Genomic DNA, 13,164 nt, shown 5'->3' with positions numbered 1-13,164 from the left:
ATAAGCCAGTCCGCATTGTACCGCGTGCCTCACGGAGACTTTACTTTCAACTGCTTAAACAATGGCATAAATGCAAGGAAGTTCGGCCAACGCTTCCTCGATTCTGTTATGGGGCATTTCAGAAAGCCTTTTCTTCAGAGTCAAAATTTCATTCTTTTGCTTTTGATGCGCAGCAACCTCCCTAAGCAGCCTCTTCTTCACATTGCGTAGTTTCTGATATCGCTTGAGCGTCGCGTTCGGAGCCTTAATGCTCAGTCGACGTTTCCTCTGTAGACGGAGACAACGCGCACAGACTAGTTGCTTTGTGTGTACATTATTATCTGATGTTATCTGATATCTGAGTATCTGATATTATCTTGTAAGTGCATATTATCTGATGTCGTCGTTTCACGCTGGCCTGCTTTCACGCCCGCACATATGTTCAAGTTGTCTGCTTCTCTCAGGATTCTTTCCACACTTGCAATGCTAGTCGCAGCTCGAAATACTATAGCCTCTTGTGAATTTTGCTGTAGCCGCTTATGCAGCAAGTACCATCCTCTTCACACAACAGTTTTCATTACTCGCAGATGCCCGGCTACCATTTGCCTCATATAAGATACTCCGCATCGCTTCTGTGTTGCGTCATCTTCAACAATTTCGAACTTCCAGAGCACAGAAGGCAGTGTCACGCTCGTGAGCTCGTTGAGCACCAAGTGTGTAGGGCATATTTCTGAAGTTCCTTCTTCCAAGCCCAACAGCAGGTTTGAAGTTGAAGCGCTGTCACAAGCTTCGCCCGATGTACTTGCCGGCACTTGCGCTCGTTCTTTTGGTGGACGTCGCTTTCCCTTCACATTTTTTGGCTTTGAGATGTGCTCAGGCAGCCCAGGAAAACGCCGAAGAAGTGGGCGTGGAACAAGCACCCATTTCCCGCGAGGAATCAATATTTCTTTGTTACCCACAACATGGTTTTAGTATTTCAATATGTCGTCGTCCTCAAAGTGGCATTCACACATTTTTGATTTCTTTGAGGTACTTGTCTTTTCAGTGTAGCATGCGTTCCCAACTTTTAAATTCTCCAGCGCCTTGCGGCGGTGCTAGAAAATGGTGACCAGCGGCATCGGGCCTCTGGCCGCTGGTGCAGCCGGGGACAAAACAGCATGGCATAGGGAACGTTTTGCTGTGATGAGACGCGGAAACGCTTCTTCAAGAATCTTTTCAAGAGAGCAAATCACGAGACATCACACAACACCTACAAAAGGGAGAAGGATAACGGCAGACGATGCAGCGCAATCAACATGAAACCAAAAGTGAAAGCAGAAGTCAGGTTTCAAGTTCATTACTAGAAACGCATTTAGAATACTTAGCTCAGATATCACAAATTTTCACAAGGAGGCTCACAATTAAGAACTGTGAAAAAACTACTCCTCAAATGGAAACCAGAAATCCACCAGAAATAGAGCAACTTATATCAGAAACGAAACAAAAAGTGATGAAAGACGCGATCGCAGCGCCGCTAGTTTGCGTGACCACCACTTCTACCATCTCCCGAGCGGAGCTGTGAAACTGAAATATATCTAAGAACGTTGACTTAACCTAGTGGTGAGGCACAGAGCGGGTATAGAAAACAGCAAAACTGATAATGCATCGAAGCAGGCCAAGGACAGTGCCTGGGAGAAACTGGCCGAAGAATACAACAGCCAACCAGGCATTCGTTGCGTCACAGTGATGCAGCTGCTGAAGCTGTGGGACAATGAAAAGTCGAAATAGAAAAAGGAAGATTCTGAAGAAAAGCGGTATCTGTACGCAACAGGTGAGAATTTCACCTTACGTTCACCTGGCAAAATGAAGCACTGCAGAGGTCTGAATACTACGGTGCAACTAAACGTGTAAAAAAATTGCATGCAGCATCAGCACCACTGAAGCATTCAACCACCTGCTCCCCCCCCCCTTTCTAGTAAACCCTGCGTATCCCCGAGCTACTGCACAATTTCATTAATAATGAATGGTAATAATGGTAACGGAGTGGGAAAAATGCTTTTGCTGGTGTGAAGTTAACGAATATTTAACGGCATGTTCAGAAAGCGTAGCTAGTGGATTACCCGTATGTATTATCGAATATGTTAACTTTACAGTTCGATAAGTTGCTGGCCGCGTTTACGCATGTGCGTTGTTTTGTAACCGGTAATTTTGAATGTGCAAAAACCTTTACACTTTTCTACGCCAGGTGGTGGACCACCTACCTGCCAGCCAATGAGCGCAACATTGGCGCTTGTCGGGGCGGCTGCCTCGCCCATTAGAACACGGCTGCCAAACCCCTATGACAGCAATGGAGCCCATATCAGCCAGCCAGTGCTGTCTCTACCACCTGCGCGCATCTTTGAGACAATGGTGTCTGGAAATCAAGACAGCATAGCATGGACGAGTGTATTGGTGTAGCCAGATTTGGCAGAATCTATGGGCATGTTGCTGCTGTTGTGTTCTGATATGGCTGCATGCATGTATACTGTTTGTAAGATGTAATGTTTCTGTGTCTTTTATTTTTGTGAGTAACGCAGCTGGCGCAGCTGTTTACATGGCTTGTGTGTATGTTTCACTAAAACTTACATGTTTGTCATTACTATCAATCAGCAGTACGCCTTGTTGTGTCAGCATCTTCCTGTTACCTCTCCGAATTTTTGTCATTGGCAAGTATTTTTATTATGCTTAAGGTGTCTTTGTGTGTCATGAATAAATGCTGAGATCATGGCTAGTTTGCGAGGCTTGCACTCCTTTAGAGCTGTAATTGAACCTGGTTGTCTTCTATGTGCAGATTCTCTCTTCCATAGCACTACTTCCAGCACAAGGAATAGCTGGTCTCTCAGTAAACCAGTAACTTTCTTGAAGAAAAGAGCGCTGCGAAGACGCGGACATAAAGAGGAACATGTACGACATGTAGATGTTCCTCTTTTAGCCCGCATCTTCGTAGCGCTCTATTCTTCAAGTATGCAAAACCAGCTCGCCCACATCAAGCTTCGGTTGCTTCAGTAACTTTCACCTGCCATGGCTGAAATGCTTCACTCGGCCAGTCAGCCCAACATTTTGCTGCTGTTCGTGAAGGACAACCTATTTTTGTAGTTTTTTGTGTCTTGCAAAATTAGCATGCATTTGAACGAGCTGTCCCAATCTCTTACATTTGTCGTGGTGCCTCTGCGTTTGCATGGTGTCAGCAATGCACCCCCTACCACCTGTTATACAATTTTAATGCAGATAACATGGAGACATTCATTGTAATTTCTGTGTGTACATGTGCAGATATAATTGTGTAAGCAGGCAAACAACAGTGCCTCTACAGTAAAGTTGCAATGTATGAATGCTCTTCTGATTGCACCACCCGCTTGTGGGGCAGTTGTTCTGCTTCCTTTGTATTTTCAGGCACAACCCCTGTGGTACCACAGCCAGTTTCGGAAGTCTGCGCTCCATCAGAAGCAACAGGCTTGGCGCCATCTACAGCTCGGGCACCTTCGGTCTTAAAGCTCATTCGCATGCTGCTCCAGCAGCCCTCGCTCCTGGCGACATGTCTTCTGCGCTGCTGATTTCTGTGAGTAGCATGCAGCAGGCATCATTAGATAAGTTGTTTCTCCTGTTATTTGAAATATCATGCTACAGCCGAGACCCCTCCAGCCAGCAGTAAAACTAAATACCTTGCTTCTTCAGCATCACTGGAATCTGTGTGCAATTGAGCCTCCTTTAACAACATATTGTGTAACTAACATCTATCACAAACTTCACAGAGAGAAGTTGTATCTACTGGTATTTCAAATTACATGCTAATCAGGTGTCACTATGCAGTAGTGCCAAAGTGTAGTCTGTAGTTACGGCAGCACTGCGTCCAGACTGGGACACACTTTTCCTATGTATTTCTGTGACTAACTCCCTTGGAAGGCATCATACGGCTAAGCTGCTTACTTCTTGTTTTCACTTGCTGGCCTGGGTTGCAGTTTAGAGCCACTAGCGCCTTCAATTTCCGTGTGACTGATCTCATGTGGCTGTCTGAATAGTGTGCCTGCATGCATGTGAATTTGTACAGATGTTTAAACTGTGAATCGACACTACTTACAAATATGAGTTTTCAACTGTAGTGCCTCCTAGGCTCTAATATAATGTGTGTTTTATGTGTGCAGATAATCCAATTCAGGTACCGCTGCTGACTCAGGAAGGTGCGTCTTCGCAGGTCCCAGTACGGTGCCGCTGTCAACAACCGAGACCACGCCACATACAGTGCCAACACTAGCTGCGAGCGGAAGCTTCAGACACTGCAGCTATCATTGACACACCTCAGCAACTGAGACCAGCACGAGGCCGCACAGCAGCGATAGAGCGAGTGCTCTAACCTGAAAGAGCGGCCCGATTGAAGGCGCTTCTGAAAAACGAGGAGCGAAAAACAGAACTGCATTCTGTAGAAATGCGCTTGCGTCGGCAGCAGCTTCTCCAGTAACGACAACGTCACCGGATGGACTAGCAACGGAAGTAGGAACTACGCCAAAGTGAAGTCCAGTTGCGGCAACAGAAGCTGGAGCAGCAAAATTGGCGCGATGACGTGGGGCTTCAGATCCTATTTCTTGAATTAGACGCCAAGAAGCAGCAGCTTGCATAAAAATAAAAGTTTCATTATATTTTTACACATGTCTCTGCTTTAACAGGAAAAAGTATGATAGAGCTGCGGCTGCGGTTAATGATTGAAACTACTGGTGAAATAAGCAATAATATACACAGTACGTGAAAAAAGCACCACAATATACATGTGAAGAAAATACTAACGCAGTGTCCTGAATAGTAAAGTATGCTTGAACATTGATGGCGTTACTGCTTGTCTTAACTTGCAGATATCTGAAGTTTCCACGATGTATTTATTTGGCAATCTGCATGAAACTAGATGCAAAATTCACTTTTAAGATGGTTTAGATCAATGCTCGAGTAGTAAGCCGCATTCGGCATTGTGATCCATGCAGTGTGTCAGTTTGCCTCGCCATATCGGGCTGCTGCCACCTGAAGTGTTGTGGGATGACCACAGCTGGCGGTTCCGGGTCTTGCCTCAGGACTGCCAGGTTATGCAGGGAGCACAGGCTGTAGTAATGGCCGCAGAGCTCTCCGTCAAATGCTGAAGCCCCATATCCAAACATGGGAAGCGACGCTTCGACACGCCGAAAGCCCCCATCTAGAGTGTTCCGGGTGCGGACGTGGGCCGCTTGATACCTGTGCAAAACAGACAATGTCAGTTTGCGCTTATGCTAACTACTTCGAGACTCACTTTATACCTCGGCATCATAATCAGGATAGTCGTCAAACATCTTGCAGCAAATATCTTCAATTTATTGCGACTCATATTCAGTGCAGCAAAAACAGATTGCATCCAATAAATGAAGGTAATAATACAAAGCCATATTTTGCGAAAATTACGTCATTGCTACACAAATTTGAATCAAGCTTAGGCTAATTAAACCATTCAACGCAAGAAACTGTACGTCATTACATAAGTAATATTGTGAGAGCCACAGGCTGTTTGGTTTATGCAGTGGGACTAACTTGCTCTCGGGGCTGTTCGGTCGTCTGGAGCCAGCCCGTGAGTCATGAGGAAGGGCATGCATGCGCAGCCAGCATCGACAATTAGAATTACAGGCACTTGTTTTGTCTCGTAGTAAAGAACACGTGTACGACTGTTGTGGAACATTCCATTGTCATGCACGGATCCGGGCCAGCTAGACACGACGTCGTAAAATTGCAGCTGCGGCCCTACTATCACCTAATGAAAGGAAAGAATAGATTGTTAGGCTGTTTTTTTCAGGTGAAGTGATTGTAAGCAACGCAATTCATACATTCACGATAGTCTCTTTTTGAGCAGAAACATTCGCTGCTTTTAAGAATTGCAAGGCCACACTTCCCTTTTGGCGATTGAAAGAAATTCAAAGATACGAAGAGTCCCAATATGTACGATAGCCTTCTAAAACATGAACGTCTAGCACTATCTAATTGGTGCGCCAATCTTCATTTACTCGGCCATGTCACCACGCATTGTCACGAAATCCACTATGCCGTTATCTGGAGCAGGAAAGGGATCGGAAGGGAGTTAATTGATTTCTACCATGACCGATCAGGTTAGCCAGTATACAGTTTACCAAAGCTCGTAGGCATTATCACATGACTGTGTTTTTAAGAATTCATCCTGCCCTAATCTAGAGAAAAGAAAAGAGATAGCAATTTACCTGTACATTATACGAGAACTAACCCTTCCGATTGCGGTAAACTTCGCCATGCGGCCCACGCGGTGCTTTGATGTGGATGTGGGTGCAGTGTATGCACCCCGTCACCTTGGGAAACTTGGCAATGCCGTAGAAATCTACCATCATCGCGTGGAACTCGCTATCGGTGCTAGGAAGCCTGACGACGACCGGGAACAAGTGCGCAGCGACTAATCGTGACGCACGTTCCATGACGCGGCTCACTGTCGGTTGCGACACGTTCACTAGGTCACCCGTAACAACATGACATGTACCCGCTCCATAAAAAACTGGCTGTGGCTTAGCTAAGGTTAATCCAGGATGTGAAGCATACTAGCCTTTATTTTAACGCGACAGCGTTATGTGCTCGTGTCGCAGAAAAGCCGGTGTCGTCGGCGTCGGCTCAGGCGTGCGGCACTTGCTCAGGCGCACATTTCGTTGTCGCGCCGAACGCTGCGTTGCTCGACGCTCACCGCGTCCGATGTGGGGCGCGTAGCCGCAGCGCCGTAGCAAAGACACCTAGAAACAGTCTCTGTAGCCCGCCGCAACCTTCGCTTCTCATTGCAACGAGCAGCTCTGTCTCCAGGAGGCATCTCACCTCGTGAGTGTCTAGCAGAGGCAAGCGCAGCTGCTTATATACCGCCGCGACGCCGCGAGCCACGGCGCGAGTTGGAGCCCCGTTTCTCCTCTGTCGTGACGTCACGGTGTCACGTGGTATTGAAGGTGACACCGCCGCGCCTGAGGAGCTGGGTTGAGCTCTAGTAATATGCTTCGCATAAAACGTAAAGCGAGAAGGACTTGAACCATTGGTGGCAGCGGTTGGCCACGGTTGCTGGCGTTCTGTTCAAATGGCAAGCAGTCAAGCAGCTTCTTCACGGTACACTTCGTGAACCGATAGCGTGCGAGCAATTCGCTGTTGGTGAAGTGTTCCATGGGATTCAGGCGGTCCCTCAACCTCTGTCGCGGTATGTCTGAAATGTCACTGTCGTTCATCACGCTGCCGAATAGCTTCTCGACGCGGAGAACCTAATCGACAAACGAAGCGTAGTCACTCGAGTGAAGGAGATGCCCAAGGTAGCATCGATGCTGCTTTGAGATTCCAGACGAAAGCGCTCGCAATTTCCTTCACTTGAGGAGCGTTTCAAGTCGAGGACGATTTGCAAAATGAAAAACGACCCTCAAGGGAGCGTTTCAAGTGGAGGCTCGAGTCGAGGAGCGTGTGTGAATACGGGGTTAGTTTCAGCCCCACTGCCAAGTTACGCCCATGATGAAAGCCCGAATGCCAGCGATGCAGCACGCATCCGTGAGAAGACCGCGGTCCCACTGTCACTCCGCCGGTCGCCTTTACACGTGTGCGCATTTATTAGCTGAGTACATCTATGGCGCCTCAATTAACAGTGCAGATGTGGCATTCCAGTGACAGGTTAAACATTTTATTGTGTTTGCTGTGGAGAAACGACTATCACCTACATAATATTCCATCGAACATAGAAAAAATACTTCAGCTGCACACTTGCTTCACAGTATACTGATCAGGGACATTGACATAACTTTTCACTCACATTACATATATACCATGTATTCACATACTTAAGCCTAAAAGAAACCTGCAAGTATAACAGCAAAATATGCGCACTATGGCTGATACTGTTAGCATTGTAGTATAATTACCGCAATTTGATTCGAGTTGGAAAGAAAGAACGTTTTAATTATGTTGATAAAATGACGCTGCTGGTTAATACTCATAGGAAGCGAGCACGCTATTTTAACTGCTGAATACTTTAAGCCTCACTGGCCTTACAACTGAGATATCAGTAGCCGAAATTTGCTGTGATAGGCTCAGCGACTAAACCATCGACACTTTCGAAGACACAGGCAGGATATGGCGTGTTAATTCTGGTAATTAGGCATATAGTACGTCGACGCACTATTCCACCAGATGGCGTGAAGGCACGACATTGATTGCAAGCTCTCTTATGGCTCTCTTTCATGCTTCGATTGATCATACCTGAAGTTCTTTTTGGAAGCCGCGCAACATGCATAGAGCATGTTAGAGCATAGAGCATTTAACATCCATAGATCATGCATAGAGCATAGAACATGCATAGACCATTTTAGTGCAATAAACTATGCGAAAGTTAACGACACAAAAAGCTACAGTGACATTTTACTTTATTAACCCGGGTTCCGCGCAAGCTTATGGGTGCTAGTCCTTTGTGCATTCTGCTTCGAATGTTATAAAAATGGTTTCATTGTGTGTTCGTTTAGCGGTTTCTTTTAAGGATTTTTTTTAACTAGGTCCGTTCTTGGACTTTCAAAAAGTGTCAAGTTCCATTAGGAAAGGTGGCAAGACATTGTAAGGAAATGCGCGGCCCTTATTATTTCAGGCAAATCGGTAACGTACACTTCACGCTATTAATTTTCCCCTTCTCCTTCCACTTCCGGAGTCTCCTGAGCACGCCAAGCCCGCGCCTTTTGCCGGACTTGTTCAGTTCGCGCCTGGCGCTTGGCATCGACTTCGGGGTCGGTCCACTAGCGTTCGGCCTGCCACCGCTTGCGTCGCCGCTTCATCCTTCTCACTCTACGCTCGGCTTTTCGATTAGGGACTGCGAGAGGCCGGGCCAAGCCCAAAGCCGGGCCGGACTTCCGAAGCGTTTTCCGGCGGGCCCGGGCCGCTCCCGAGTTTGAACGCGCGGTGGCTGGCCGGGCTCGAGCCCGTTCAAATAAACGGACTTAGTAGGCCCTTCGAGCACACGCGAACGTTATGCACTGCATGGTCTAAGCCGTTCTGAGCCAAGCTGAAGTGACACGTGCAAAGAGCTGGCACGTAGTGTAATACCTTCGAAAAAAAAGGAAAACAGATGAAGTTCTTATTTTTTTTCACAAGAAACGATTATCAGAAAAATAAAATACAGAAAGATACCGCTCTTCAATACATTTTCCTATTACTGCTTTTGCGATTTCACTATTGCTAATCTCGATACTATTGTGTTCGGTTAGCAGTAATGCAAGGGCTCTCTCTTTCTCTCTACACACACACACACACACACACACACACACACACACACACACACACACATGTATATATATATATATATATATATATATATATATATATATATATATATATGTGACGGCACTAGGGCAAACTCGCACGATAAAGATAGGTCATGTGCAGCAGCCGACAAATATCAGCACACAGAATGGGGTCAGATTTCTGATCTTCCCGTGCGAGAAACAAATGTTTTGGTTATTGCTTATAAACGGGAACGTAGACGCCGAAAAGATGAGGCTCACACATTCAGTGCAATCTGTAAGTGGCGAATGGAATTTTAGTGCAGCTGCGTGCGGACTCCAAAAGAAGACGCCTTGCTTGAAGCCTGGACTATCTGCTGTGTTTGCACAAGAACCTGCAAGTTCTTGCCTTTTGCTTGCCTTCGCACAGTCCTAATCTTGTGACAGTCTTTTGGGGGTGCAATTTTTTGTTTCACTGTGTGGTATGACAAGCTTATTTTGTACGTTTATTTGAAAGAAACAGGGAGGAACCGTCTATCTGGGATTCCCTGAAGCACGGTGTTTGACCGCTCCATTGTATAATTTATATTGTACGTCGTGATTCGGTTTTAGTGCCGAAGTGAGAATATTGAGGAGTTACGTTTCATCTGATTTTTCTTGCACTTCTGGAAACTGAGGTGGACAACGAAGCGGTAGACAGGAGATTAGTTAATCTCCGGGGGAAAAAAGAACAAGCTGGAGGACCGACTTCGCCAGAAGAGATGGGATCGAAATATCAGGAAACAGATAGCGGCTTTAAACAAGGAGATTGAAGAGCACGCAATCACGCTCACGAATCAGTATTGGGGGAACGTCTGCGATAAGATGCAGAAGACTATGAGTAACGTGGGGGTGGCGACTTCTTAGATCCGGAATACACAAAGGCAGCGTCCAAACAACATCTGGAAAGAATGGCGCATTATATTGATGGCACTAAGAAGGAACTCTTAGAAGAAGTTAGGAATAGGTACATCAATCGAAAGAGAATTCGGAATTAGACGACCCGATCTCCCTGGGTGAGGTCTGAGCAGAGATTAATCGGCTAAGGACTAAGTGAGTGGCAGGGCCGGACAGAGTGAGCAACAAAATGCTCCGTAATTTAGACAACTCAATTGCCAACCTCGCAACGTACATGCATGAGTGCTGGAAGGGGACGATACCCAGGAGTAGCAACTCGCCAACCTCATTTTCATTTCCAAGCCGGGTAAAAAACTGGACTTCGAGAACCTCAGGTCTATATCGCTCACCTCCTGCCTAGGTAAGCTTATGGACCACGTCATTCAGACGCGGCTCAATAGGAGGAGGAAAATGGAGGAAAATGTACTGTATCCGGACACCATGATCGGTTTTCAACCAAAGCTGTCAGCATGCGACGTGATGAGCAGCTCAAAGACCAAATTATAAACGAGCAAACGTGAGACGTGAAAGTGATCGTGGGGTTCGATGTGGCAAAGGCATTTGACAACTTGAGGAACGTGTCCATCTTGGAGAATTTGAACTCACTCAATGTCGGGAAGAGAGTGTACGATTACAGCAAGGACTTTCTTACCAGCAGGAAGGCCACTCTCAAGAGAGGGGAAGAATCTACAAAGAACATTGAACTGGGTAATGTGGGGACGCCGCAGGGCTCGGTTTTATCACCTACCCTCTTCAACATTGCAATGTTGAGACGCCCCGAACGGTTGGGGGAAATCGAGAATATAAATCACACCATACACGCGGATGTTTTAACACTATGGATAAACAAGGGCAGTGTTGGGCAAATTGAAAGCTCCCTGAAAATTGCAAGTGACACCACTGAGGAGTACCTGAAACCCAAAGGACTTATATGTTTGGCCGAAGAGTCGGAAGTATTGTTCCTGATGGCCCGCGGGAAACTGCGCCTTCAACAAAAGCGCGAGGCGGGCATCCACCTGTACGGCAACGGCGCAGAGATCCCCGTGGTCGACAGTATCCGCGTCCTCGGGCTGAGGATTCAGGCCAGCCGGAAAAATTATGAAACGCTTGCTAGGTTAGAAGCCACTTCAAATAAAACGTGTCGTCTTATCAGACGAATAGCGAACAGGCACGCTGGGATGAAGGAGACGAATCTCCTGAGGCTCGCACAAGCCTTCGCAATAAGTAGGATAGTGTACGTGGCACCCTGCCTCAAGCTCAGTTCTGTAGAACGGTACAAGCTCGAAATCAATATTAGGAAAAGTGTCAAGGTCGCACTTGGATTCCCCCCGAACATGCCCACCGGCACACTTATGAAGCTAGGTGTGTCGAACACTCTCGAGCAACTGATGTAGGCTGCCATTACCACGCAACCTCGAAGGTTACTTGGATCTAAAACAGGAAGGAAAATGTTAGAGAAATTAGGCTACGAGCCCAAACATCGGCAAGTGCGCCCAAAAGACACCCAGACCGATCAGGGACAAGATAAAAGTACCTCCGCTACCCAGAAACATGTACCCTACCTTTCATGACGGCAGACGTAACGACAGGGCAGAGGCAGTACAAGCTAGGTATACTAGTCGACAGGACGTCCTATATATGGAGGCTGCAGAATATAACAGCAAAGCGCCACACGCGGCCGTTGCGGGTAGAGAAGATGGAACATCGATGGCGTGCTGCAAAGTCAGTGGCATCGAGACGGTTGAAGCTGAGGAAGTAGCCATAGCGTTGGCCGTCAGCTAAAGGGGGCTAAATGTGGCCATCAGTGACACCCAAAACGCTGTGAGAAATTACGAATCGGGGAGGGTGACGGAGACTGCCATCCGTATATCAAACAGAGAAGGAGGACCCAAGCACGTGGTTCTGTTCGTTTGGGCACCTGCTCACAAGGGACTTAGAGGGAACGAGGAGGCTCATTCGGTCGCCCAAGGTCTCACTTACCGGTCGACCCCCGGAAGCTCCTACATCACTGAAACTATAAACAGAACAGAGCATATGCGCGCATATCGGGAAATCACAGTACACTACAGACTAAATCGATAAATTTACCCGGGAGTGACCAGAACGCTCAGTAAGAAAGATGAGGTTATGTGGACGAAATTACAGACGGGAGTTTTTCCAAACCCCGCACTCTACAGCAAGTGGCATCCAGGAGTATTCTGGTCAAAGTGCTAATTCTGTGGTGAGGCAGCAAATCTGGTTCACATGGTGTGGACATGTCCGTCTAAGCATGATAGCTCGCGCACTCTAGAATCCTGGGAGTTTTGGCTGCGCAACCCCGACCCCAACATCCTGCAGGACATCATCGGTCAAGCCCTTGCTGTTGTTGTTTTTCATAAAGTTGTTCCTCCTCCTCCTCCCCCTCTTGCATTTCACTGTATATAATCTTTAGCTTTTTCTTACCTTGCTACAAAATATAATTCATGAAGATCCTGTTTTAAGAATATTTGTAATTAATATTGCTTCCAGCGTGAAGTGTAGGCAAGAGCATTACAGATAATGCCGAGAGTTTGCTTGTATCCGCTTGTTCATTGTTAGTTGCAAATTTTTTTAACTTTTTTTCCATATTTCACTTTGACTATTCTTTTATTGTAATGACTTTTTATGTATCGCATAGGCAACAATTTCGTTATTGTTGTGTCGGCTGGCGCTCATGCTGATAAGAGCACTCTGCGAATTGCGCATGCGCCACTAAGTGTTAAAAGCAGAGTGCCCCTTGCTAGCGACTCTCCCTTTCTGGCCGAGCCTCAAGCCACAAGCATGGGTTAATAAACTTCGTTCATCCGGAACTTGTCTGCTCCTTTCGACACGCCTGGCGCAAAATGTAACACGTGGCGACGAAGATGGGATTCTGGGGTGCGATCTTGTACGCGTTCCAAAATAGAACGGAGGCGGTCCGTTCCACCGAGCCGCACACGGCTGGTCAGTTTGAACGGTGAAG

General features: G+C 46.8%; 1 pseudogene; it reads right to left on the bottom strand.

The window, feature by feature from the left end:
• Positions 1-5,173: 5,173 nt before the first annotated feature.
• LOC135907747 (putative nuclease HARBI1) lies at positions 5,174-10,770 on the bottom strand (annotated as a pseudogene).
• Positions 10,771-13,164: the final 2,394 nt, after the last annotated feature.

The sequence above is a fragment of the Dermacentor albipictus genome, chromosome 8 (assembly GCF_038994185.2).
Source record: "Dermacentor albipictus isolate Rhodes 1998 colony chromosome 8, USDA_Dalb.pri_finalv2, whole genome shotgun sequence".
In the NCBI taxonomy this organism is placed as follows: Eukaryota; Metazoa; Arthropoda; class Arachnida; order Ixodida; family Ixodidae; genus Dermacentor; species Dermacentor albipictus.
Note: the sequence above shows the minus strand (reverse complement) of the source record. Positions and strands in the feature narration are given on the sequence as shown.